Raw genomic sequence first — 27,077 nt, forward strand, 5'->3', positions numbered from 1 at the left:
TTGGGATTGCCGTTCGATGCCCGGCTTACTGGGCTTCCACATATTCGTCAGCTCAAGCGTCAGTGCTGGCAGCATCTGAATGCCCTCCGATGCCTGAGGAACACAACTTGGGGTGCAGATCGTAACACGCTGCTGCAGCTCTACAAAGCCCTTGTACTATCCCGACTGGATTATGGGAGTGTGGCGTATGGCTCAGCGTCGCCCTCAGCTTTGCAACTGCTGGACCCCGTTCACCACTGTGGGGTTCGACAGGCGACAGGAGCATTCGGCACCAGTCCTGTTAATAGCCTTCTTGCTGAGGCTGACATTCTTCCGCTTCGCGTTCGGCGTCAACAACTGTTAGCCCTCTATGCTGCTCACGTCCGTTGTTCGCCCTGTCACCCTAACTACCATCTCCTTTTCGCTAATGCAGCAGTCCATACCCCACATCGGCGGCCGCGGTCAGGCCATACAATTGGGATCCGTGTTAGGTCACTCCTTAGTGAACTCGAGTGTTTGCCTCTTCCATCTGCTTTTCAGGTCCCCCTCATACACCACCTTGGTGTATTCGTCGGCCGCAACTTCGGCTGGACCTCTCACAATGGCAAAAGGATTCAGTTCCTTCTGCAGTCTTGGGCCGCCAATTTCTTGCTCTCCTCGACGCATCCCGAGACTCGGAGGCTATCTATACAGATGACTCGATGGTTGATGGCCGTGTGGGGTACGCTTACGCTCATGCGGACTATGTCGACCAGCGCTCCTTGCCGGACGGCTGCAGTGTTTACACCGCAGAGCTAACAGCCATTTTTCGTGCCCTTGAGCGTATTCGTACCAGCACTGGAGAGTCTTTTGTCATTTGCAGTGACTCTGTCAGTAGTCTACAGGCTCTTGACCAGTGCTACCCACGCCATCCCATTGTTGTTGCCATCCAGGAGTCCGTTCATGCTCTTGAACAGCGGGGACGTTCGATGGTGTTCATATGGACCCCGGGACACGTTGGGATAGCGGGAAACGAACACGCCGACAAGTTAGCTAAAGAAGCCACCCGCAAACTGCCGTTGAAGATCGGCCTCCCGGCTACTGATCTCCGATCGTTGTTACGCCGTCGGGTCCTTGGGATGTGGGCAGACGAATGGCGCACTCTGTCTGTCCCCAACAAGCTGCGGCGCGTCAAGGAGACCACGACCGTGTGGGATTCCTCCATACCGGCCTCTCGCAGGGATTCTGTTATTCTCTGTAGGCTCCGCATTGGTCACTCTTGGCTGACGCATGGTCATCTGCTGCGTCGAGAGGACCCCCCTCATTGTCGCTGTGGTGCAACCATGACGGTGACCCATCTGTTGTTGGAATGTCCTCTTTTAACCGCTCTCAGGCGTGCTTTTAATCTCCAGGGTGATTTAATCTCTCTTTTAGGTGACAATGTCTCTATGGAAGATCGGGTTTTAAGTTTTATTCGCGCAAGCGGCTTTTATAGGTCCATTTAATTTTATTACATCACCCTCTTTTGAGCTGTATCTTTTAATTAGATTTGTGTTGTAATTCGACTCCATCCTTATCTTTTAGGCTGGAGGTTTTAACGTGTTGCAGAGTGGCTGGCTCTTCCTATTATTTTCGTGGTCAGCCAGCCACAGTCCTCTGCTGTGCAGTTTTAATTCCTACTGCCTTTGTTCTCTTTGTTGGTTTTGTTGCTGTGCTCCGTTTTCCGTGTTGTTTTACCATTGACCATGGGGCTTTTCTTCCCCCGGAATTTTTATTTTAGTGCTTCGCCTGACTGGTGGAAAGTTTCACTGTGCTCTGTGTCTTTATGAAACAAGGGACCGATGACCTATGCAGTTTGGTCCCTTTAATCCTCAAACCAACCAACCATCAAGAGCGTAAATTGTCAGTAGCTGTCAGTAGCTGTCATCACTATCTATGACTGATTTTTCTATTTCTTTTTACAACAAAACGGTGTTAATTATGGGTTCTATAATTGGGTTGTTACACGTTGTAAGCATCATAATTTAATAGTGGTCGGCTTCAAATGACAAATGAATTATACAACAATGCCTAATGTGTACGTTTGACGTTAAACAAACTGCTCTACTCAGTGTAGATGGGTGTACACGTGTGATACGGTTAGTTACGTAAGCCAATCCATCACGAAAGGTCACATCACATTGGATGGGAAAAATTGTTTTTCCTTTTTTTTTGTCCTGAGGTCAAATGCCGCATATAAATCATGACTCACCTCGGTTTTGAAACGTCCTAAGGCCAAAAACCGCATAAAAAGCTTCAGTGACGTCGGTTTTTAACTGTCCTGAGGTCAAAAACCGCCTAAAAAGCATCAATGACATCGGTTTTTAAATGTCTTGTGGCCTGAAACCACATAAAAAGCATGAGTCAAAATCAAATCGGATTATTAATTGGCCCATAACATGTTTAATATTCTGTCCACCGCTTCCTGCAAGAAGTTGAAATTGAGAAACAGCATCTTCCACAACTGGTCGAAGTGTTTCCGTGGTCACATTCAGAATGTGTTGCGCTATGACTGCCTTTAGTGTACCTAAGTTTGCAATCGGAACACTGAAAAAAACATCTTTCAGATAGTCCCACAGCCAGAGGTCTCACGGATTAAGATCAGGTGATCGGGATGGCCAGGCTGTAGAGAAATGGCGGCTGATAATTCTAGCATTTCCGAAATTGTACTTAACTGGATTTTCAGTGTGTGGAGGTGCGCCATCATGCATAAAAAAGAGCCCACCCACTCATCCACGATGTTGGAGAGTAGGAACGACGTGATAGCGCAAAAGAGATTCATAGCGCTTACCAGTGACTGTACAGGTAACAGGACCGGAAGCACCTGTGTTCTCGAAAAAATATGGCCCTATGATAAATGTTGCCGTAAACCTGCACCACACAGAGACCTTTTCAGGATAATCTGGTACTGGTTGATTTGAGTGTGGATTTTCCATTGCCCATATTAGACAGTTCTGTGCATTGAAATACCATATCAGATGGAAGTGGGCTTGGTCTGTCCACAAAATCTTCCACTGTCATTCATTGTCCACTTCCTACGAGCAAGAAATTCTAAACCAAAGCTCTCTCTTACTGGCGGGACAACAGTAGGTCAACAGCAAGCAACTCGTGCTCATGGGTTATTTCTAATGGATAGCAAAGATGGTTGTTTCGTAGGATGTTACCTACCGTGCTCATGGGTATGTCAATGTTCGGGCAAATCTCCGTGCACTACACGTTTGCACATCACCACTCGTCTCCTCCTGCATTGCTGTAGCCACTGCTTGCACTGACGTTGAATCAATTCGTTTCCTCCCTCTACCAGGTTGCACACCAAAGAAAAAAAAAAAACTTTTCGAATTCCCGCAGACCCACGGCAGTCATCGGAACAACGCCTTTTTTCAAACACTTCAGTGTCCAGAACTTCTGCAGAGCGATGTGTAATACACATCTCCAAGCAGAGTGCGATCCTGTATTGAGACAGTCGTGGCGAACGTCGCAGACGTGAAAGGAGGAAAAGCCGTGTACCCAGCGTGTCTATATCAACTTCAATGTCTCCTGCGCATGATAAGTGTTTTCACTGACGCATTCAGACACATACAGAGCCATGTATTGATCAGTTTTCCCACTTTCCCCCTTTTCCCCTTTTCCCCTTCTCTTATTATATTCTGTAGCAATTTGACGTCATTCTGAGCAGTGGTGTTATTTTTACAAAGTTTTAAAAGTTTAACTTAATTATAATCACCCTGTACATACACCTGTCGTTCTAAGTGATATTAATAACACTCACAAAGAAGCCTAGTGACAAAATTTCCACTCGACTTCTTTCTCTTTATTCATACGCAGAGTATTGTCAATAGCAGGTATTAATGGGGCCAAATGTGGTTGTTGGTGAGGTAGTATAATGTTCTGGAAAACAAACAGCGGAGTTACTCAATCAGAGAATCAGTCAACTCATCAACAGGTGGGAGACATACGTCTTTTATATTCTTGTAGTGGTAATAATTTTAGCTTTATGAGCAATAGCCACGTGCAATGAGGCCTGGAAGTTTATTAAATAAAACAGCAGTGTGAAGATTAATGGTTTCAATTAGAAATTGCTAAAATCTTGCATCCTTTCATAATCGATGGTAAATTTGTGCATTTTTAAGAACAACCATGTATGTACACAAGAACTCTTGAAAATTGTAGATCCTGTTAGAATTTCTTGGAAACTGTTGCCTCATTATTGTTGTATAATCTTTGAATCCTAAGCTGTGGAGTTTTTGCTGAAGATTTCTTCTTCACACTGTATGCATCTATGAGCAAGGACTGGAAGAAGACCTCAGCAGGAGGCAGAAAAAACAGACCTGAAGATTCTGCAATAATATTTCAGTAGCAAGACACAAAAACTCTTAACATTAATTGTTATATGACATACACATCGGTATTGTATTTTGGTACTACATCTCATATAATAACAGACACTCCTTAGATTGTGTTGTATAATTTAGGACACATACTTAGTACATTTTAAAACAAAGAGTTCATTGATAATACATACTTTTAAAAGAGTTTCTTCAATCCCATTCCTGAAAAAATAAGGAAAGCAATATACATATATAAAGTCAACAACTTGTGTATTAAGTAAATATGAACATACAAACATAAATGGTAAATGTACATGAGAATAATATACACTGCCGACTAAAATGGAGAATCCAAAGGACATGACATGATGTGGGTATTAAGTAAATATCAATATAAAAACATAAATGGTAAATGAACGTGAGAATAATATACACTGCCGACATGATATGATGTCCCTGTAACTGTGTAGAGTACACAACAACAGTAGCTATGTACATCATTTAGAGTTGCAATTTTCTGTGGCAGGTAGAATGGTCAATAGAGTTCATTAGTGTTGTTCGTGTTTGGTGTTGTTACCTGTTGTGGGAGGTATACAAGGGGCGAGAAAAGCGTCAGACGTCGAGTGGTCACTGTGTTTGCAACAACACACCATTGTCCAGGCATAACAACCCGTGAACATGCAGGCGAGCAAGCTATCTATGAGATACTGCAGACAGGTCTGGAGTATTACTGCCACGTCAGTTCACCACAGTAGCCAGTTTATATTGTTGATTCCATGGCCCTTCACTGAACTTTCTTTGCAATAGTGACTGAAGGTGGGAGCCTGTCACAACGAACTGGGCACAGCAAGCACAAATACTCGCCAGTCCTCGACAATTGCTGACATCAGCACTTAGTCAGCACCATCTGAAAGTTACATTTGGGCTGCGCAGCTTCAGTATGTAGCTGCATCAAGTGCCACTGGTAGTTCACAAGCCACTGCTAGGCATAATAGTTTCAGGGCTACAACCAATGCCATTAAGAGGGGTCCAACTTACGGACGACTACAAGGAGTCCCAGGTTCAAAACCTGTTGATACCACATGGCTGACCTAATGCTGGAGTTTGTGGCTGCCCACCAAAGGTGCCTCCCAGCTGCCAGATGTATGATACCTGTCTTTCATCTGCAAAGCCATACCGGACACAGTCACTTCACTGAAACAGCCACCAGCCACACCCCTGAAAGCCCACACTCCCAAAAGCAGAGCTCCCCATTATGTGCTGGACTGACGTAGCAACTACTGTCTGGGAGTCTACAAGCACTAGTGGACGATGCCATCATCCTCTGTACCAGTGTCGCACTGAATAGAGAATGTTATTCTGCATGCTAGGAGCTAAAGCGCATTTTAATTCTCGAAACGAGGGCAAATCTCGTCTCAACCTGCTGCACTGACACGATGTCTGGCTTTAAACACGACATCTCAGACATCTCGTCCTCAGTGTACCGTCATTCCGTGCACGTCACCGATACCGGTGGAATGATGGTCTCACTGGTCACAGGTTAACTGTGTTGGTGAATGGTGATGTGCTGTTTGCTGCCTGTTTGAGCACTACATCCGCATGCTAGCTGTGGGTGGACTTCATACGTCTATGGTGCCTCCACCGACGAGTCACCGCTGTGACTGGTTGGTAGAAGATGCTGCCCTACTGGGTCTGGTTTGAACCGACATTGCACACTGCCATCTCCCACTTGCCTGCTGGACATCTGAATACCACCTCCTGGCTCTACATGCACTGCGTTCCTCTTCTGCTTTCATGAAAGTTGCAATGAGGAGGACACCGTGTTTGCAGGTCTAAGAACACCCCTGCCCTCGGGGGCACTGAGGCCTGCCACATCCCCAGAGTCACGCGTCCAGCCACCACCCACTGTTGTCCACTACCGCAACCCGTGCTGCCTCTCCGTCAACCAGTGCACCTGACCTGGCACAAGCTATGCAAGCTACCAGACTTCTGTGTCTAGCATTCCTCACTGAGACCTGAGCGAGCAGCCTACTTTGCGTCCTGGTGCTCCACAATATACAATGTAGTGATCACATTGTAAGATGTAGTGGTCTCCTGACCTTCATTATTTGCATACTCTGCCCACACAATCATATTCCGCTCATCAAGACGCTTCATTCGAACCGAAACTCGATAAGATAAAGTCAATGTTGTATGAATTCATGTCAGCGATATGCAAATAACAAGTAAGGGCACTGTGGTTGAATACCCAATGCTGGCGTACACAGATACATTCGAGACACAATGATCACAGGAGCTTTTAGTTCGAGAGAGGCAGACCACACGCCGGGAGGCTGGTCCCTTCAGAGGACGAGTCAACCTTGACCACCCGTGGAGCGGACAGCATTTGCCCGAGTGAAAGGAAGAACGACCCCATGTACGGCTTAAAAGCAAATTCCGCTACATTGTGTGGGAGCGCCCAGCCTACACATTCTTTAGAAATATAACACGCAGAGGTTTTCACAGGGAGACAGCAAACGCCAGATGCCGATGCTACAGATTTCAGGATTGGTTGCCTTGAACGAAACGTCAGTCTCCCGTTTTAGAAGAGCAATGCTGATTGGCAGACGATATTTCTGACGCCTTGAGCTGAAGGAGTAATGGAAGTGACTGAAAGATATACCTCTTCACGTCTTGTGTGGAGAGGGGCCGTTTCGTTGTCGCTCTTGGAGCGAAAACACGTAACGAGAGCGTGTGCGCTGGTACGTGTACTCAAAGAGCGAGGAACAAGGCTCTCCTCAGTACTTCACTGGGAGAGCACATCTGTCGAGAGCGAATCGGAGGGCGACACTATATTGAGTCCTTGCAATTAAGTGTTGTTCACTGTGTTGGCCGCCACACTTATTGTGTGGTGTGAATGGACAGAGTTATACTTAAACGCCCGCAAGCGAATTTTTGAGTGTCATCACGGTGGACTGGTTATCTGACCAGTGTACCACGCCAATAGTTAGACTAGGGGCGAATAGGAGTCGTTGACTTCATCAAGCGTAGGGAGAGTTTGATTGGCAAAGCTCAATCCAGATAGAAAGAGAGTTATCTCATTTCTCAGCAGCCAGCGGCACAGACAGCAGTCATTGCAGCTTATGGTATTGTGCGCTACAGCTCTTGCTAGCCCCATATTTCCTCCACAACAATACACTTCACTGCATTTCACATGCAACAGCCTCAACCGTACCTAGCAACATTCTAACGGATAATTATTCAAGTTGAGTAGGCGCGGCTCTCAGCCACTCTGCCAATTCAATAACAATCTTAAACTTTGTATACAGATTTCATTAGTGAATCCTATCCTTAAGAGTTAACTTCACATTCCAAAAAGAACCCAGAAATAACTTGTTCAGTTCATAACTAAAAGTGCCATTGTGATTTCTCAGAATTTTTGCAAAGTAAATAACAATTTTCGTTAGTTTCATGTTTTTCTTTTACTAACCAGCACTACTCCAGTACCCAAGTATCCCACTAGTTGCATAATAAATTTTGGGAATTTTTGTGTCATTTCCTTACAGCGGACGACTCCGGAAGATATTTATTGTTGAAAGTTTTTCAGGCATTTCTCTTTAGAACAAGCAAGTGGACCACAAAGCACGGAACTGCTGGGTTAAGAAATAAAACAACCTATCACGCGAGAAACGCTCGTTAAACACGAACGGCAACGTATCAGCTGTCTGAAGTGTTCCCAATAAAATGTGATACTTCACAGATAGATGCGGAGATGGACGGCTGCTTGTCGGCCTTTGTTGTTGGCAGGGAACAGAGATTTTTAATGGATACTGGGGCGCATGTATTAGTCGTCGCACTAGATCCATGAGTAGAAAGACACTAGGAGGTCGTCGTTATAGATTGCTTGCAGTATGTGACAATGACATAGATTCATGGGAGAAACACACATCAAGACTAAGACTATTTCTGAACATATGGAGGTGTTGCCACAAATGGGGCCAGGATATTGTGTGATTCTCTGGTATAATTTTCTTATTAAACATCATTCCAAAATCTATGTTTCCCAGCATGCAATTGAACTTGGAGGAAGTCAATGTCAACCGCTGGTAATATGGAGGGAAGAAGCAGTGGTTTGGAAAAAGAAAGTAAAAAAGAGGCAGAAACACAGTAAGTAATTTACACTCCAACTTTATAAACCAAACGCTGCTTTTAATCAAAATCAACCAATAATATAGATACAATCATATGTATGCAACTTGCAGAAAAACCACGGAAGATGCCTTATGAATAAAAACGAAAGGCGTATGCTGTAAAATTCTCTTTCATTTAATTAAGCGGAAAAACGAATAATAACTAACAGAAAAATTAGTTTGCGAATCCATGGGTACAGACTTACACGGCTGAACCACTGGATAATAACTAGCATATGGATACAGTGAACTGATTTTTAAGCAGAATCGTAGTGCACATAAGTAGCCTAAATGGGGTATATCCAGTTTCGATTAGCCTGAGTCTACCAAATGGCTGAATGGAAGAGGATATAGACTGGTCGTAAACCGACGACAACTACAGGCATACCGTCAGTAATTCTGTATTACAAAGCAAGCAGCGACTGGCAAGTTATTGAAATGACACATCACAGTTTAAGGAATTGTTTAGACCCACGTCCCGAAAGAGAGGACGGACTGCACGAAGAAATACAACTTCTGTTGCGACTACGATTATTTGAACGTACGAACTACCACTGATATCTGTTCAACAGCGCTGTTACAGGAATGTTTCACGACTTAGGCAGGTGGAAGTACCTCATCATAATGGCTTGGAGTAGTGGGTACCACCAGCTGGAGGTAGTACCGGAGATAGAAGTAAAATAGCTTTTATGTTACTATGGGATATTTTAAATCGCACCGGTAGCCAGCTGCTAGGTCGCTTGGTGTAGTTGTGCGTGGCCTGAAATCTACGAGGTACACGTTGCCTCGATGATATAGTTTTTTTCGGAAAATATGAACGAACATGTAAATACTTAAAGGAAGTATTCGACATGCAAAGAGCAGCACGTATTACGACAAGTATTCGCCAATGCAGTTTCGCACAGACTCAAGTAAAGTACTTGTGCCATATTATCCATGAGGACCGTAAATGTTTATGATCGGCAGTTTCTGAATTTGCAACTCCACAAATAACAAAACAGGCACAGTCTTTTCTGGGCTTTTGTAATTATTACCGAAAATTTGTTGACGGAGTATGCGTGTGCCTTTCAGGGATTAAAGAAAGCATTACTGAAAGACACAGTATTGGCGTTTCCAGAGTTTGACAAGGAATTTATCCTTCCTTACGACACTGGTACTAATGCTGTTTGTTGAGTTTTGAATCAGATATTGATGGAAAAGAGCATGCTGTGTCGTACACTTCTCAACAGTGTAAAGTGTTCCCCACATAACATAGTCACTCTTTCAGATCTACGAGCTGGAACCACTCAGAAGAATGTCATCATAAGGAGAAACAAAACTGGCTTTCTACGGGACGTGAGGTTCAAAAAAATGGTTCAAATGGCTCTGAGCACTATGGGACTCAACTGCTGAGGTCATTAGTCCCCGAGAACTTAGAACTAGTTAAACCTAACTAACCTAAGGACATCACAAACATCCATGCCCGAGGCAGGATTCGAACCTGCGACCGTAGCGGTCTTGCGGTTCCAGACTGCAGCGCCTTTAACCGCACGGCCACTTCGGCCGGCGGACGTGAGGTCTCTTAACTGTGCTGGTAGGTTAGAAATTTAAAAAGGGAAGTATGTTAAAGTTAGATATAATGGGAGTTAGTGAAGTTAGGTGGCAGGAGGAACAGACATCAGGTCAATACAGGGTTATAAATAAAAAATCAGACCGGTAGGGACAATACAGACTTAGGTTTAATAATGAATAAGAAAATAGGAATGTCGAAAGCTACAATGATCAGCATAGTAAACATATTATCATATCCAAGGTAGACACAATGCTAGCACCCACCACAATAGTACAAGATTATACGTCAACAAGATCTGCCGATAATGAAGACATAGAAGAAGTGTATGATGAAATAAAAGAAATTATTGACGTAGTGAAGGGAGACGAAAATGTAATTTAGTGGGGTTCTGGAACTCGATAGTAGAAAAAGAAAGAGAAGGGAAAATTGTAGATGAATATGAACTAAGAGCAAGGATTGAAAGAGGTATGTACCTGGTAGAACTATGCACAGAGCATAATTTAACTATCGTTTACACTTGTTTTAAGAATCTTGGAAAACGACTGTAAACGTGGAAGAGACCTGGAGACCCTTTAAGGTTTCAGATTGATTATGTAGTAGTAAAACAAAGACTGCGGAACCAGATTTTAAATAGTAAGATATTTCCAGGGACAGGTGTAGACTGAGACCACCACTTTTAGGACTTTACACATTGGAGAAAGATAGGAAATTAGGGAGATGGGGCCTGGATAGGTTGAAAGACCAGACAAATAATCCTGTTGGACGAATATCCCAAACTGAGCATTGTACCAGAAGTAGAAAATACCGCTTCAGCTGTAAAGTTGCTTTATTATTACACGACCGGTTTCCGGCTCTTATAAGCCCGGCTTCTGGTGTCGTACTGTGTACAAAGATGACATAGGAGACATGATTATCCGTGGAGAATTTGACAGAGCACTAAAGACGTAAATCCAAACAAGGCCCTAGGAGTAGACGAAGTTCTGTCAGAGGTACTGATAGCCTTGGGAGGGCCCGTCATGACAAAACTCTTCCATCTGGTGTCCAAGATGAATGAGACAGGCGAAATACCCACAAAATTCAAACAGAATGCAATAATACCAACTGAAAAGAAACAAGGTGCTGGCAGGTGTTAATATTAGCGAATTGTCACGGTTGCAAGATACTAACAAGATTTCTTTACAGAAAAATGGAGAAACTGATAGAAGTTGACACCTTGTGGAATATAAGTTTTGATTCCGGGACATGAGTGATAATACTGACCCCACGACGTATCTTAGAATATAGATAAGTAAAGGAAAACATACGTTTTAGTACTTCTAGACTTAGAGAAAGCTTTTAACAATCTTCACTGGCATATTCTCTTTGAAATTAAGAAGGCAGCAGGGGTAAAATACAGGAAACGAAAGGCTATTTATAACTTCTACCTAAACCAGGCAGTCTTATAAGATTCGAAGGGCACAAAAGAAGAGCAGTAGGTGAGAGGGGAGTGGGACAGAGTTGTAGGCTACGCCCGATTTCATTCAAACTATACAGTGAGCAATCGGTAAATGAAATGAAAGAAAGGCTTAGAGCAGAAATTAAAGTTCGACGTGAAGAAATAGAAACTATTCGGCTTCCAGATGGCATTAAAATCCTGTCGAAGGCAGCAAATGAATGGGGAAACCAGTTCAACGAAATGGATAGTGTCTTGATACGAGGATATAAGGTGAACAACAAACTAAAGCAAAACAAGGGTAATGGAATGTACTCGAAACAAATCATGTGATGCTTAGGGAAGTCGATTACAAACTAGATAATCAAAGTAGCAGATAACTTTTGTTATTTGGCCAGAAAAATTACTGATCATGGCTAAAGTAGAGAAAATATAAAACGTAGACTGGCTACGGCAAAGAAAGCGTTTCTGAAGAAGACAAATTTCTCACCAACGGACATAGATTTAAGTGTTAGAAACTCTTTTCTGAAAGTATTTGTATGGAGTGTAGCCATGCTTGGAAATGAAACATGGATGGTAAACAGTTTAGAGAAGGAAGAATAAAAGCTTTTGAAGTCTGGTGCGACAGAAGAATGCTGAAGATTACATGCAAAGATGACTTAACTACCGAGCAGGAACTGAACAGAACTGGGTAGAAAAGAAAGTTGTGCCACAACCCGACCACAACAAGTTATCGGTTGATACGACACATTCTCAGTCAACAAGGTACCACCAATTTAGCATTAGAGGGAACAGTGGGTCGAGGGTGGGGGTTAGAAATCGTAGAGGCAGGCCAAGATACGAATACGCAAGTGTATTAAGAAGGATGTAAGTTGCAGTAGTTAATCGGAGATGAAGAGGCTTGCACAGAAAAGAGTATCATGGAGAGCTGCATCAAAACAGTCTTATGACTGAAGACCACAGAAACAACAACAGCACATCTACGACATCAGTTCCTGAGCAGCAATCCGCTTCGATTGATACTGCATTCGTGAATAACTTGTTTCTTAAATTTAATGTAGTGGAAACCTCGCTAAATGATCTGGGCACTGATTTCTTATCCGATTTTATGAAATAAATACACTGTGTACTTCGTGTTCGCAAGTTACGGGTGAGTCCGTCTGATCCGATATAAAGTGGACGTCCGAAACGTGTTCTCCAAGCAGTATCGAAGAGTGTCAGTTACTACATTAACAGTCAACATGCATCAAGGCATATTATTCTAAAGTCCTTACTAGTAGCGGTCTCTCGCCCTACGAGGTCGTCTGTGGAACAAAAGTGCCGTCTCTAAGAAATTTGCTGAAAGAATACCAGACGCATGAAGACGAGGAGCCAACGCTAAAACACTGGAAATGCAAGAACGTGCGGCACTGCAGCAAGTCAGCTACCACTTTTAAGAGTTGGACACTTGGTGTTGGTGACCAATCCATATTCACCAAAAGGGAAAAAACAAGAAGTTTTTAACGAATTATAATTTACCTTCATAGGTTATACAGATGACTTGCCAGGTCAGTGTTAAGATCCATTTCTCTGCCTAAATTTCCAGTGTACGTAGTAGTTGAGAGGTGCTCTAGATGCTTTCCCGAAAATTCCGGTAACAGTGCCACAGCAAAGTAAAATCCAAGGTAGGCTAAGAAGAATGTGGTACCTGATATTCGTGCTACGCACAAAGCACCATACTAACTTAGCTCGAGGAAATTGTATACAGTGTACATTTCCATGATTTTTTTATTCTTTAAATGTTTTCAGAATCTTTCTCCTTCTTTGTTTTGTAGTATTATATTTGTATTGGACTTCGGTGGTTTATCAGATATTATTGTGAGTCATAGGTTATTTTTGTTATGTGGGGACTATTTTTGTAGAAGGAAGAGGTATTGGCGGGGATTCCTCCCCACTAGCTGCCGTATCTACAGGGAACCCTCAAAGAATAATTCTGTTGGTGAAGCTACTTCACGTCGTCGGAGAAGTGCGAATGGCAGTCTTCAAAGAGCCACTGAACTCCCGAGTGTTGTCTTCCAAACAACCACATGTATTGCTGACAAGTCGTCACTGGACACTGTGACTAACCTTCAAGGTACGGAAAGTTAGACACGAGGTTTATGGCTGCAAGAACTATTCATGGAGTCATACACGAAGGCACAGAAAGAAGAGAATAACTGCAAACTGCATGATCTGCAACTTTCGTATGCCAAGTTCAGAGCTCATTTGATTCTATTGACGGACGTAGTACTTAAAAGGAGGAAACGGATCAACCCACATTGGACCTTGTTAAAAAACTTAATTGGGACCGCGAACGGAGAAAATTTTTAGGAACTGAATAATGTGATAAGTGAAGTGCAAGAAAAAGTAGAAGAAGTGGAAACCTCGGTGGAGTGGGATACCACTCAGTTAACGAACCTGGAAAGTAACCTGCTGAAAAATACTAGAGTCATGCAGGAGGTGGGTGAAGAACGCACAGAATATGTGCGCAATACAGTAGCGAAAGCCAATAATAACCCGGCAGTCATTCAGAGACGTTTGAGTACCTGAGACGAGAAGATGACTATCGCTAGAATGTTACGGATACCGTCAGGTAGTATTATGGACCCTTGACTTCAGAATGTTGGAGTATGAAAAGCTCAGGACAGTGAACAATTAAGGTCGGCGTTGATGGCTTCTGAAACATTACGTAAACTTCAACATGCAGTCTGACATAAAGGAGTTTAGTGCTGTTTTATAGTATAGGCACCGTCGAGGGTATAACACGCAAGGCGAGATTACTGATAGCAATCCGAATTCCGTTAGTAAATCGAAACACATCAATACTACATCATTAATCCATGCCCGATGAAGTGGGAAACCATAAGTAAATGGGTGAATCTATTGAACGAAGACTAATTAATAATTACGGAATGAGACGATAATGGATTTGCAGGAGTGTAAAATAGGGAGTGTTACCATTCGTCCAACTATGACAGTGCGAAAAGATACACGTTCACGCGAAATATAACTGTTCAGAGGTGAACATGACACCGCAAAACGGCACTGAGAAGTATCGGAACCTACACCACTTTTCCAGCAAATAGGAACCCAATAAATTTATTCAGTCTGTTCGCTAGAATCTGTTGTTGTCAGTTGTTACGCAAATGAGAAACCTAGGCACAGGGAGAGGATGCAACTAGAGAACAGTGGTCTATTGATCGAGGGCACGACTTGTGATGCAGCAGAGAGTAGTAATCGCTTACCTTTATCCCTTTTGGGCACGGGCATTATTAAGTTGTCAACGCCAATGCTGTAGTCGCCAGAAACAACTTTTCCCCCTGCGGGTTCGGGGTTAGAATAGGCCCGCGGTATTCCTGCCTGTCGTAAGAGGCGATTAAAAGGAGTCTCAAATGTTTCGGCCTTATGTGAAGGTCCCATCTCGGGTTTGACCTCCACCTTTCTAAATTATTCCGAAGAGCGAGCCAGTTGGGGAAGGGCGCCTTACATGGTGCACTGTATCCGTCGTGCATTGAGACCTTTAGCCGGCCTTTTCGTCGTTGCAATGGTGTCCCGCTCGTTTTCTATCTCTTGGGTACGATTACCACGCTGCACTCTGCAGTGTTGCTTTTAACTGCAACGACGACCTTGGACTTTCTTGCACCTAAGATCCAGCACGGTAGCCAGTCCGTTGTGGTGGGGCCGCCATGTACCCTGTTGGTTGTAGCCCCCTGACAACACAGGGATCGCTCTACTGATGCCTGCGCCGTTAACTCCCCACGTATGCCAAGGAGTAGATGCCCATCTCCCTGGGGCATCAGGACTCCCGGCAATGGCCATCCTGCAAGAACTATTCATGGAGTCATACACGAAGGCACAGAAAGAAGAGAATAACTGCAAACTGCCACTCCATGGGAGGAACGTATGGCAAAAGAAGGCAGTGGAGAATATTCACCCCGGTTCCTTGTGTGTACGCGAGTTGATGGGGAATCGTTTATGTCAACCAAGCCCCAATTTTTTGTGGAGCTTTTAGAGGTCTAGTATGGGGAGGTGGAGGGCTTGTCCAAAATGCGCTCTGGTTCAGTACTCATCAAAACAGCATCCTCTGCCCAGTCACGGAGGTTGCTCAGTAGTGACAAGTTGGGGGATGTTTCCGTTAGCATCACGCCGCATGTGAGTCTCAAAATGGTCCAGGGTATTATATTCCACAGGGATCTTCTTCTGCAGTCCGACGATGAACTACGAGCCAACCTAGAACGACGAGGTGTTCACTTCGTCCGGCGCGTCCATCGGGGTCCGAGGGATAATCAGGTAGCCACCGTCCCTTCATCTTGGCCTTCGAAGGTGATGTTTTACCCGAAAAGGTCAAGGTGATGGTTTACCGTTGTGATGTGAAGCCATATATCCCTCCTCCGATGCGGTGTTTTAAATGCTGGAAGTTCGGGCACATGTCATCTTCCTGTACTTCCAGCATCATGTGTCGGGATTGTGGACATCCTTCGCATCCCGATACTCCATGTGCCCCGCCTCCTATCTGTGTTAACTGCGGAGAACACCATTCCCCCTGCTCGCCGGAGAGTAGGATATTGCAGAAAGAAAGGAAGATCATGGAATATAAGACCCTGGACCGCCTGACCTACCCCGAGGCTAGACGGAAATATGAGAGGCTCCATCCTGTGGCAATGTCAACCTACGCCGCTGCTGCAACGACGGTTCTCCCATCATCACGAATCGGCTCTAAGATCGGTCAGCATTCACCAGCCCTCTTGCTTGTGGGAGGCACTTCACAACCTGTTGCTCCTGCTCCATCTACTTCAGGAGCAACAACCCCCAAACCATCACGGACATCAGTTCCCCCTTCCCAGCCGGAGGAGAGTAAGACTTCTTCGGCTACTCTCGCAAGGAAGGGGTCTCTTGGGGACCTCCATTCGCAAGTTCCGACCAGCGGCACAGTAGACACCCGCAAGTGGCTCAAACAACCACCAGTCCCTAGTCGTAGGGCCTCACGGTCGTCCTCCGTCCCTGAGACTGACCCTGTGCAGCCCTCCAAGCCCTCCAAGCCTGAACCACCGAAGGCACAACGCGAGAAACAGAAACAGAACCAGAAGAAAGTCCCCAGGAATACCAACATTGTGGTGGCACCTGTCCCACCGCTTCCTACAAGCTCTGCGTCTGAGGACGAGGTGGAGATTCTGCGCTGAGGATCTCGATCTCGCCGATCCTTCAGACGTCATGGCAAGCACTGGCACAAGTGCTCAAACGGAGGCAGCAGGTGACTCAGCGGCGTAATCTGCCTACCAAGTCCCGTCACTCCTTTCTCAGACATGGACAATACCATCCTCCAGTGGAACTGCAGCGGTTTCTTCCAACATCCAGCTGAGCTGCGCCAACTTACCAGCCTTCACCCTTTCTTCAGGAAACATGGTTTCCAGCAATGCGAACCCCCGCCCTCCGTGGCTATTGGGGTTATTATAAAAACCGGGTACCTTATGAAAGGGTGTCTGGTGGCGTCTACATCTATGTCCTTAACTCTCTCCACAGCGAGTCTGCCCCTTTACATACAGCTTTAGAGGCTGTCGCTGTTCGGGTGTGGACGCCACAGGCTGTTACTGTCTGCAGTCTTTACCTTCCACCGGAGGGTGATGTCGCGCAGCATGTCCTGGCTGCGCTGATAGCCCAATTGCCGCCACCTTTCTTGTTACTGGGCGACTTTATCGTCCATAACCCTCTGTGGGGTGGGTCAGTGGCAACAGGGCGAGGCGCCACTATTGAGCATTTATTGGCGCAGCTCGGTCTCTCGTTCTTAAATGACGGTGCCTCCACACACTTCAGTGTGGCGCACGGCACATACTCCGCCATTGACCTATCGCTCTGTAGCCCTAGCCTCTTACCGTCTGTCCAATGGAGTGTGCATGACGACCTGTGTGCTAGTGACCATTTTCCAATCTTTCTGTCACTGCCACGGCGCCACTCTTCTGGGCGCCCCAGCAGATGGGCTATGAATAAGGCTGACTGGGACTTGTTTTCCTCCACTGCCGCTATTGAGCCTCTCTCTCGTGATGACATTGATGCGGTGGTTCAATCGGTCACCACCGGCATCGTTACTGCCGCTGAATCTGCCATTCCCCGTTCTTCTGGGTCCCCTCGGCGGAGAGCTGTGCCTTGGTGGTCGCCTGACATCGCTGAAGCGATTAAAGATCGCCGGCGGGCGCTCCAGCGTCACAAGCGACATCCCTCCATAGACCACCTTATCGCCTTCAAACGGCTGTGTGCGCGTGCCCGCCTCCTTATCCGCCAAGGCAAGAAGGAGTGCTGGGAGCGGTATGTGTCCACCATTGGCCACCATCTCCCTCCATCGCAGGTCTGGGCGAAGAATCGACGCGTCTGCGGCTATCGGACCCCTGCCAGCGTCCCTGCGCTCTCACTGAATGGAGCAGTTTGTACAGACTCCGACGTCATTGCACGCCGCTTGGCAGAGCATTTTGCTATGAGTTCCGCTTCTGCGAATTACCCCCTGGCCTTCTGCTCCATTAAAGAGCGGATGGAACGTCTGAGCCTTCCGTTTCGCACCCACCATCCAGAATCGTACAATGTTCCATTCAGTGAGTGGGAATTCCGCAGTGCCCTTGCTGCTTGTCCTGATATCGCTCCTGGACCAGATAGCATCCACTGCCAGATGCTGAAACACCTCTCAGTGGACTGCCAGGGACGGCTCCTCGACCTTTACAACCGTATTTGGGTCGAGGGTGAGTTTCCGTCGCAGTGGCGGTCAATTATCGTTATCCCCATTCTGAAACCAGGCTAGAACCCTTTGGAGGTGGACGGCTACCGCCCCATTAGCCTCACCAACGTTCTTTGCAAGCTTCTCGAACGGATGGTGAGCCGGCGCTTGACTTGGGTACTGGAGTCTCGGGGCCTTGTGGCTCCATCTCAGGGTGGTTTCCGTAAAGGCCGCTCCGCCGCCGACAATCTGGTGAGCCTGGAGTCGGCCATCCGTACTGCCTTTTCCCGCCGTCATCACCTGGTCGCTGTCTTTTTCGACATGCAGAAGGCGTACGATACGACATGGCGTCATCACATCCTTTCTACGCTTCATGAATGGTGTCTTCGGGGCCCCCTGCCGATATTTATCCGAAATTTTCTGTCGTATCGTACCTTCCGCGTGCCAGTCGCAGCCTCATATAGTTCCACCCACGTCCAGGAGAACGGTGTGCCACAGGGTTCTGTTTTAAGTGTCTGCCTGTTTTTAATAGCCATTAACGGGCTCGCTGCTGCCGTGGGAAATTCTGTCTCTGCTACCCTGTATGCTGACGACTTCTGCCTTTATTACAGCTCTACTGGCATTGCAGCTGTTGAACGTCAGCTACAGGGTGCTATCCGCAAGGCGCAGTCTTGGGCTGTAGCTCATGGGTTCCAGTTTTCGGCAGCCAAGACCTGCGTAATGCATTTCTGCCAGCTTCGCACAGTCCACCCGGAGCCGCGGCTTTATCTTTCCGGCGAACTTCTTTCAGTGGTGGAATCACACAGGTTTTTGGGGGTGGTTTTCGATGCCCGGTTGACTTGGCTGCCTCATACCCGGCAGCTTAAACAGGCGTGTTGGCGGCATCTAAACGCTCTGAGATGCTTGAGCCACACCCGCTGGGGCGCCGACCGATCTATCCTGTTGCGGCTCTACCAGGCGTTAATCCAGTCCCGTCTGGATTATGGGAGCCTGGCTTATGGCTCAGCATCCCCCTCTGCGTTGCGGGTGCTGGACTCAATACTACACAGCGGGATCCGACTTGCCACTGGTGCCTTCCGCACCTGCCCTGTGGACATCATCCTTGTTGAGGCAGGTGTCCCTCCACTGCAGTTACGACGCCAACAATGACTGGCTGCTTATGCTGCCCATGTTTTTGCTTGCCCGGGCATCCAAATTACCGTGTCCTGTTCCCGCAGTCAGTCGTCCATCTGCCAGACCGTCGGCCCCGGTCGGGTTGTCCGATCGCCGTACGCGTCAAGGAGCTTCTCTGTGGGCTTGGGTTTTTCCCTGTTCCACCTCCTTTCCGGGCGCCTCTGCGTACATCCCCGTGGTGTGTTCCTCGCCCTTGCCTTCGGCTCGACTTGGCACAGGGCTCGAAGGACTCGGTCCCTCCAGAGGCCTTCCGCCGCCGCTTTTATTCCATCCTGGCCACGTATCAGGGCTCTGGAATTGTTTACACCGACGGTTCGATGGTTGCTGGTCGTGTCGGGTATGCGCTAACTCTAGGGGACCATTCCGAACAACGGTCCTTGGCGGCTGGCTGCAGCGTTTACACTGCTGAGCTGGTCGCCATCTTTCGAGCCCTAGAGTATATCCGCTCCTGCTCAGGTGAGTCCTTCGTTATCTGTAGCGATTCCCTGAGCGGTTTACGAGCTCTCGACCAGTGTTTTCCTCGTTCTCGTCTGGTGATGGCTATCCATGACTCCCTGCATACTCTTGCGCGTTACGGCCGCTCTGTGGTCTTTGTGTGGACCCCCGGTCATGTCGGTATCCCGGGCAATGAACATGTTGACCGCCTGGCGAAAGAGGCCACGAGACAACCGTCTCTGGATGTTGGCCTCCCAGAGACTGATTTGCGGGCAGTCCTCTGCCGAAAAGTTTTTGCGCTCTGGGACGATGAATGGCGCGATCGGATCACGCCCAATAAACTCCGTGCCATTAAGGAGACGACGACTGTGTGGCGGTCATCCATGTGAGCCAACCGCAGGGACTCAATCGTCCTTTGTCGGCTCTGCATTGGCCACTCCTGGCTGACACACAGTTATTTACTGCGCCGGGAGGACCCTCCTGTATGTCGCTGTGGGGCGGCTTTGACAGTGGCCCACATTTTGTTGGCCTGCCCCCTTTTAGCTGTGGTCAGGCAGACATTTGCGCTGCCTGATACGCTCCCTGCCCTTATATCTGATGACCCTGTTATGGCTGCCTTAGTTTTATGTTTTATTAGGGCAGGCGGTTTTTATTCTTTAATCTGAGTGTTTCTGTTTTATTTTATTGTTTTGTGTTGATTCTGGCCTTTGGCGTACGGTTTTAAACTAAGTTTTTAATGTGTTTTTGGTTGCTGGCTTTTCCTTTTTTTTGTTCCTATGGTCGGCCAACCACCGTCACACTCCGTGTGATTTCATTTCGTTTTGTCTGGTCCTTGTCTATGTTTCTTTTGTTCTGTGTCGTCTGTCTCCTATTCTGTTAAACATATTTTATTCTCTGTGGGTATTTTTAGTATTTTGGAAAAAGGGACCGATGACCTCTGCATTTTGGTCCCTTTAATCCATAAACCAACCAACCAACCAGAAACAACTTTCAGTATCCTCCATATTAAAAATCTAACTTTATTTAATGACTCCGGAACACAGGACTTCTACACTCTATCGATGAGCTAATTCCATATGGAAAAGGGACGTATTACTACGGAACAGATGTTCAGTTATATTCAGAATTTTGAAGAGCGACTTCGTCTAAACGTTATTACTAACAGTGTTTCTGCTACTAGAATGGCCGTGTTTCCTATAGCGACTTGTATGCTGTATCTATGTTTGAGGCGTAAAGCTCCATCCCTTCATTGCTATCTTCATATCAGATCCGCATAGCATGCCTTGACAACATATGTAAACAATAAGAAGTAGATTACCTTCCCGAAATACCTTTTATCAGATTATACTAATTGTACCATAAAATTAGATTTTATGGAACAGAGTGATTAGAAGCAATAACAACCACTCTCGTGAGTTTATAAACAACAGTTGCTAAATATAAACTCAAAATTTCGGGCGAATTTTTTGAAGAAGGCAGATTGTTGCACAGCAGTCCTAATAATATTCGTAGCTTTTGGTCTACGCAGACGGTAAATAAACCGAGTCCAGCTCAGACTGTGCGTGACAATCATAATCGAGAGCACGCAAAGAGTAACAGTACTTCAAAATCAGGGGACTCCCCGTACCTGATTGTAGCGCAGCAAGCATAGCTGTACCATCGAGAGCAAGCGCTGCTGTATGACAGCGCACTGAACGAACTTCCGAGAACTGTACCAGTAGTAACATCCAACATACGAGCTCCACCGCTCCAAGGCGTTCTAGTACTGACGAGAAACGCAGAGGCAGGGAAAACCGTCCGCACTTGAAACACTATGGTGTTGACAGGACCACTGACACCTCGGGTTTTGCGAGGGAAAATGGACTCTTAGCTTGCTACAGTTACTGGTCATCTAGTCTGCATCACTGACAACGACGGAAAGGCCGACTCGCTAGTTACTGGTGAACTCTGCTGGAGAACTGTGATGTGCTCCTTGCACCCCGTTTGAATACTTTAACCCTGAGCCTGCAACCTGCTGCCTGTAGGTAAACTTCACCGCTCCGTGCTGCCACTGCCGACGGGTCACCGGGATGCCGGAATGCCGGGATGCCGACCTGCTGAGCCTTCCTCTTGCAAAACTTCTAACCGACTGACTGCAAACTGCCAGCTTCAGCTTGCTCGGAGGGCGCCTGAGTGCCGCCTCCCTAGCTGTACATGTATCGGCTTCCTGGTTGTACGCTGTGTGTGCTGAGGTAGCCCTGGACTTCTTGCTGCGGCTTCTGCCCATCGTCAGGAAGATGCTGTCCTATCTCTAGTGTTCAAGGCGTTCTGTTTTTCTCGGAACGTGAGTGTATTATTTCTTGATTATAACTGTACCCCTGTTAGCTGAAGGCGTTTCCTAACTGTCGGGGACCCGTCCAACGTCCCACCCAAATGTTTGAGGTGTCAACAAAACTGCAGATTTTGGTCGTGGAAGATTACCTTCAGTTCTTTGGTTTCTGTTCTGTTGGTTAGGTGGAACAAACTGACTTTTATTTTGTTAGCGTTTACGCAAAGTCTTTTTATTTCGTATTAATGGGCAAACTTTTATACATGGTTCTCTAGTGTTTGTTCACCTTCTTCAGACGTGTTGCTTTGAGTCTCTATCGTAAGATCGTCCACGTATCTGAGCTATACTGATTTATTGGTGACTATTTCGCTGGTGTAAAACTTAAATAAAACTTGGTCGAAACCGAGCCCTGTCTAAGATGTAAGATTTACTTGTAGTTTCTATGTTAACCTTAAAAGAACGGTGTTTCAACATGTTTTCCATTACTGCTGTGATCGTTGATCTTGGAGCGTTATGATTTAGCTAATACAATCGTCCATTGACAGACGGGGATGCTGTTTTGAGGCAGCGATCAGTTCTCCCTGTTTTTGACATTTGTATGCGAAGCTGATGAGCTAAGGATATCTAACTCTCAAACGTTCACCCTTGATGTCAGGGTAATTTATATGGATGCCATTTTGGGGGACAACGCATTATGGGAGATTGTAACCGAGTGGGAGAAAGACGACTGGAGACAGAGGAGGTGATTGTGGCGTCAATAAATCTGTAACAGAAGTACTGACACACAGAATGAGCAGTCATTCCACAAGTACGTCTTCGAGTCAGTCGCATGGCCTCTTGGAAGTTTTTTTTAGAATTTGCAGTTGCCTTCCCAACGTCCCTTCGCATTGGCAGTACTTTTCCTAAACCGGACACCATATTATACATTACATGTGAAGATTATGAATTCATTTTGATGTTTTGTATACTTCTTGTTAGATGATAGGTACAGTAAATAAATGTTACAGAGATTTGTTGCACCATCAAATTTGTTGGCGACTTGCAAATTTGAAGGGGGCGAGAAACTCATGACTCATTTATTCATAAATGTTGCCGATAACCACTGTTCTCGCGACAGCTTCGGTATTTGACTTAAACGTGTTGAACATGGTGCCATCTTCGATTACAATTGGGGAGGCTCTAGGCTTCGCCTTCGACAACGTCAACCCGCAACGCATCTGGTTGTCGTCAGCTAAACCCCTGTGTTCAGGCAGGTTTCCTCAGTATCCGGCTCAGCCTCCAGTGAGTCATGGAATAACCAACCAGAGGGCGCAGAAGACAGCAACAGGGTCGCCCCAGATAAGCATCTCTTGCTGCATCCACCGCAACTTCCATAGCGAATAGGAAAATTGAAACATTCCACCGCGCGAGTATACCTGCCCACGTAGAGCCGGCTAGAGCCAGTTCCGGTTTCGCCAGCCAGTGACTGATGTACCATCACCGTTTGGACACTACCTTTGATCAGACATCACTTTCACCACCGGGAAGGCTGCACTCCTGCGACCTGTGTTCGAAGCCTTGGTGTTCTGCGCCATGAACAATTCACGCTGCTTGTGAGATGTGTTTTGAAGATAAGCCTTTTCATTGATCAAAAGAACTTAATCTACGCTCTCAAGAATCTACACTCCTGGAAATGGAAAAAAGAACACATTGACACCGGTGTGTCAGACCCACCATACTTGCTCCGGACACTGCGAGAGGGCTGTACAAGCAATGATCACACGCACGGCACAGCGGACACACCAGGAACCGCGGTGTTGGCCGTCGAATGGCGCTAGCTGCGCAGCATTTGTGCACCGCCGCCGTCAGTGTCAGCCAGTTTGCCGTGGCATACGGGGCTCCATCGCAGTCTTTAACACTGGTAGCATGCCGCGACAGCGTGGACGTGAACAGTATGTGCAGTTCACCGACTTTGAGCGAGGGCGTATAGTGGGCATGCAGGAGGCCGGGTGGACGTACCGCCGAATTGCTCAACACGTGGGGCGTGAGGTCTCCACAGTACATCGATGTTGTCGCCAGTGGTCGGCGGAAGGTGCACGTGCCCGTCGACCTGGGACCGGACCGCAGCGACGCCCGGATGCACGCCAAGACCGTAGGATCCTACGCAGTGCCGTAGGGGACCGCACCGCCACTTCCCAGCAAATTAGGGACACTGTTGCTCCTGGGGCATCGGCGAGGACCATTCGCAACCGTCTCCATGAAGCTGGGCTACGGTCCCGCACACCGTTAGGCCGTCTTCCGCTCACGCCCCAACATCGTGCAGCCCGCCTCCAGTGGTGTCGCGACAGGCGTGAATGGAGGGACGAATAGAGACGTGTCGTCTTCAGCGATGAGAGTCGCTTCTGCCTTGGTGCCAATGATGGTCGTATGCGTGTTTGGCGCCGTGCAGGTGAGCGCCACAATCAGGACTGCATACGACCGAGGCACACAGGGCCAACACCCGGCATCATGGTGTGGGGAGCGATCTCCTACACTGGCCGTAAACCACTGGTGATCGTCGAGGGGACACTGAATAGTGCACGGTACATCCAAACCGTCATCGAACCCATCGTTCTACCATTCCTAGACCGGCAAGGGAACTTGCTGTTCCAACAGGACAATGCACGTCCGCATGTATCCCGTGCCACCCAACGTGCTCTAGAAGGTGTAAGTCAACTACCCTGGCCAGCAAGATCTCCGGATCTGTCCCCCATTGAGCATGTGTGGGACTGGATGAAGCGTCGTCTCACGCGGTCTGCACGTCCAGCACGAACGCTGGTCCAACTGAGGCGCCAGGTGGAAATGGCATGGCAAGCCGTTCCACAGGACTACATCCAGCATCTCTACGATCGTCTCCATGGGAGAATAGCAGCCTGCATTGCTGCGAAAGGTGGATATACACTGTACTAGTGCCGACATTGTGCATGCTCTGTTGCCTGTGTCTATGTGCCTGTGGTTCTGTCAGTGTGATCATGTGATGTATCTGACCCCAGGAATGTGTCAATAAAGTTTCCCCTTCCTGGGACAATGAATTCACGGTGTTCTTATTTCAATTTCCAGGAGTGTATTATAATTTCGATGAAGAACAAGTATTTGTGACGAACTTTTCCTTCACATTACTAAGAAGAATTTCTGGAGAGCGTTTATTTTCTTTTGTTGTACTGTGCCAGAAACAGCCGACTATTCATATTAGGAGGTTACATGTTCAAATAAACAAAGTTTAATTACATGTACCTGTGAACTTGCGGAAGTATTCAGTGTGAGGAATACCCCAGCTGGCGATGAGGTATTTCAAAGACTTTCATGCGACCGTTCCAGATACTGGTTTAGTGTCTTCGTCACAGTAGCTACTGACGAGTTGGTAGACATTAATCACCCAACGCTGTGTACCAACGAACTGCTCCTGGAGAATCTCACGCGAGTCTCACATTCAGCGCTGGAATTTGAGGTACGTGTGGATCTGAGTCACTTCTCAGCCCTCAGCTTCCAGTCGCCGCCACCGTCGTTTCGTGAGTTTGACCGCAACGTGGGACCTTGGTGCTGTTACATAGCAATGATGAAGTGACATATCCTTGCGTGCAGAATAACAGGTGATACGCAGCATTGCTCCTGTCTCCTGGTAAATGCTGGTCCCTCTATCTCTCAGTTGATCCAGCAATTATATCCAGAGACTGACCCAGACTCTCTTTCCTATGCAGTGATAAAATCCAACCTTTAGGACTATTTTGCATTTCAGTTTCATGTGGCAGTCACGCACCCATAGTTATTTCACTGTCACAAACTGCCCAGTGAGTCTTATATGGATTGGATCACGCAGCTGCAGGGGCTATCAAGTGACAGTCGCTTCTAGTGCGCAAACGCTCATTGCAAACATTCCTGTGCCTCTTCACTGGTGTGGGACATAGTGTTAATACACTCCATTCATTCGTGTGGAATGCCTAACTGCTTTTATGTCAAATACTCTCAATGCAGCACAACACCATTATAGTCAGATCAAAAAGGGAGTTTTAGCTATCATCTTTAGCATAAAGAAATTTCATAACTAAGTCTATGACCGGGCATTCACTCTCGTAATGGATCATAAGCCCCTCTCATTCTGCTCAAGTCTTCAGCACCAGTTCCCACAAATATGGCAAACTAGCTGCAATACTTGTCTCTCATTCATTCCAGTTACTCTTACAGGATCAAATTTCAGCCAACCACGCAGGATGTTAATGCGGACCTACATTCCTGGTTACCAGTACTGCAAGATCCAATGTTTCCCACTCATCCTAAAGTGTGCTTCCACCTGAACTCTAACACAGAAACTGCCATCTCACAGCTCTCCTTGAATTTGGACCTCATCCAATGGCAATATTCAGCAGCCCTATCTCTGACACGTATTGTGGCACAGCCAGTGGGGCTGGCTAAACAAAAGCACAGCCTTGGTACACACAGATCTACTGGTATCCTGGGCACGTTGACAGGGCCTCTCTTCATGGGATGGCATATTTCTGGTACAGGGAAACAATGGTCGCACTTAGGTGGTCATTCCTGGGGACCTCCACACTTTAGTTGTTACACAGGGACTACTGGGGGTCTTCCTGACAAAGCGACTGGTCAGACCACGTGTATACTGATGGGTCATGTATGCCACCATCAGTGACACGGTTACAGCCTTCCCTAGTTGTCAATGCAAGCAAGCGACTCCAATATGCTAATGCTTTCCTAAGCCAAAACATTCGCCCCTCGTCCTGTCTCCAACTCCACTTTTCCGGATTCTTCCTCAGTTGCTGGCATGAGGCTTTCGTTTGTCTCCCATATTCAGACCGTTAAGGCTCTGACACACAGTTTGGCCCTGAAAGGACTCCCAAAAACCATTATAACCGACAATGTCCCACAGTTTATGTACTCCAGTATTTCCTTCTTTTGGGCTTACCATGATAATTCTTTGATCCCTTTGCTCCT

The 27,077-nt window shown here is 46.8% G+C and overlaps 1 protein-coding gene across 1 annotated transcript in view; it reads right to left on the reverse strand.

Moving 5' to 3' along the window:
- Window positions 1-4,417: 4,417 nt before the first annotated feature.
- The window catches only part of LOC126238889 (uncharacterized), a 147,840-nt gene continuing 125,180 nt past the window's right edge, over window positions 4,418-27,077 (reverse strand). The window contains exon 5 of the mRNA XM_049947819.1: window positions 4,418-4,547. The gene's annotated coding sequence lies outside the window, so the exon portion shown is untranslated. The remainder of the gene's footprint in view (window positions 4,548-27,077) is intronic.

The sequence above is a fragment of the Schistocerca nitens genome, chromosome 1 (genome assembly GCF_023898315.1).
Source record: "Schistocerca nitens isolate TAMUIC-IGC-003100 chromosome 1, iqSchNite1.1, whole genome shotgun sequence".
Classification (NCBI taxonomy): Eukaryota; Metazoa; Arthropoda; class Insecta; order Orthoptera; family Acrididae; genus Schistocerca; species Schistocerca nitens.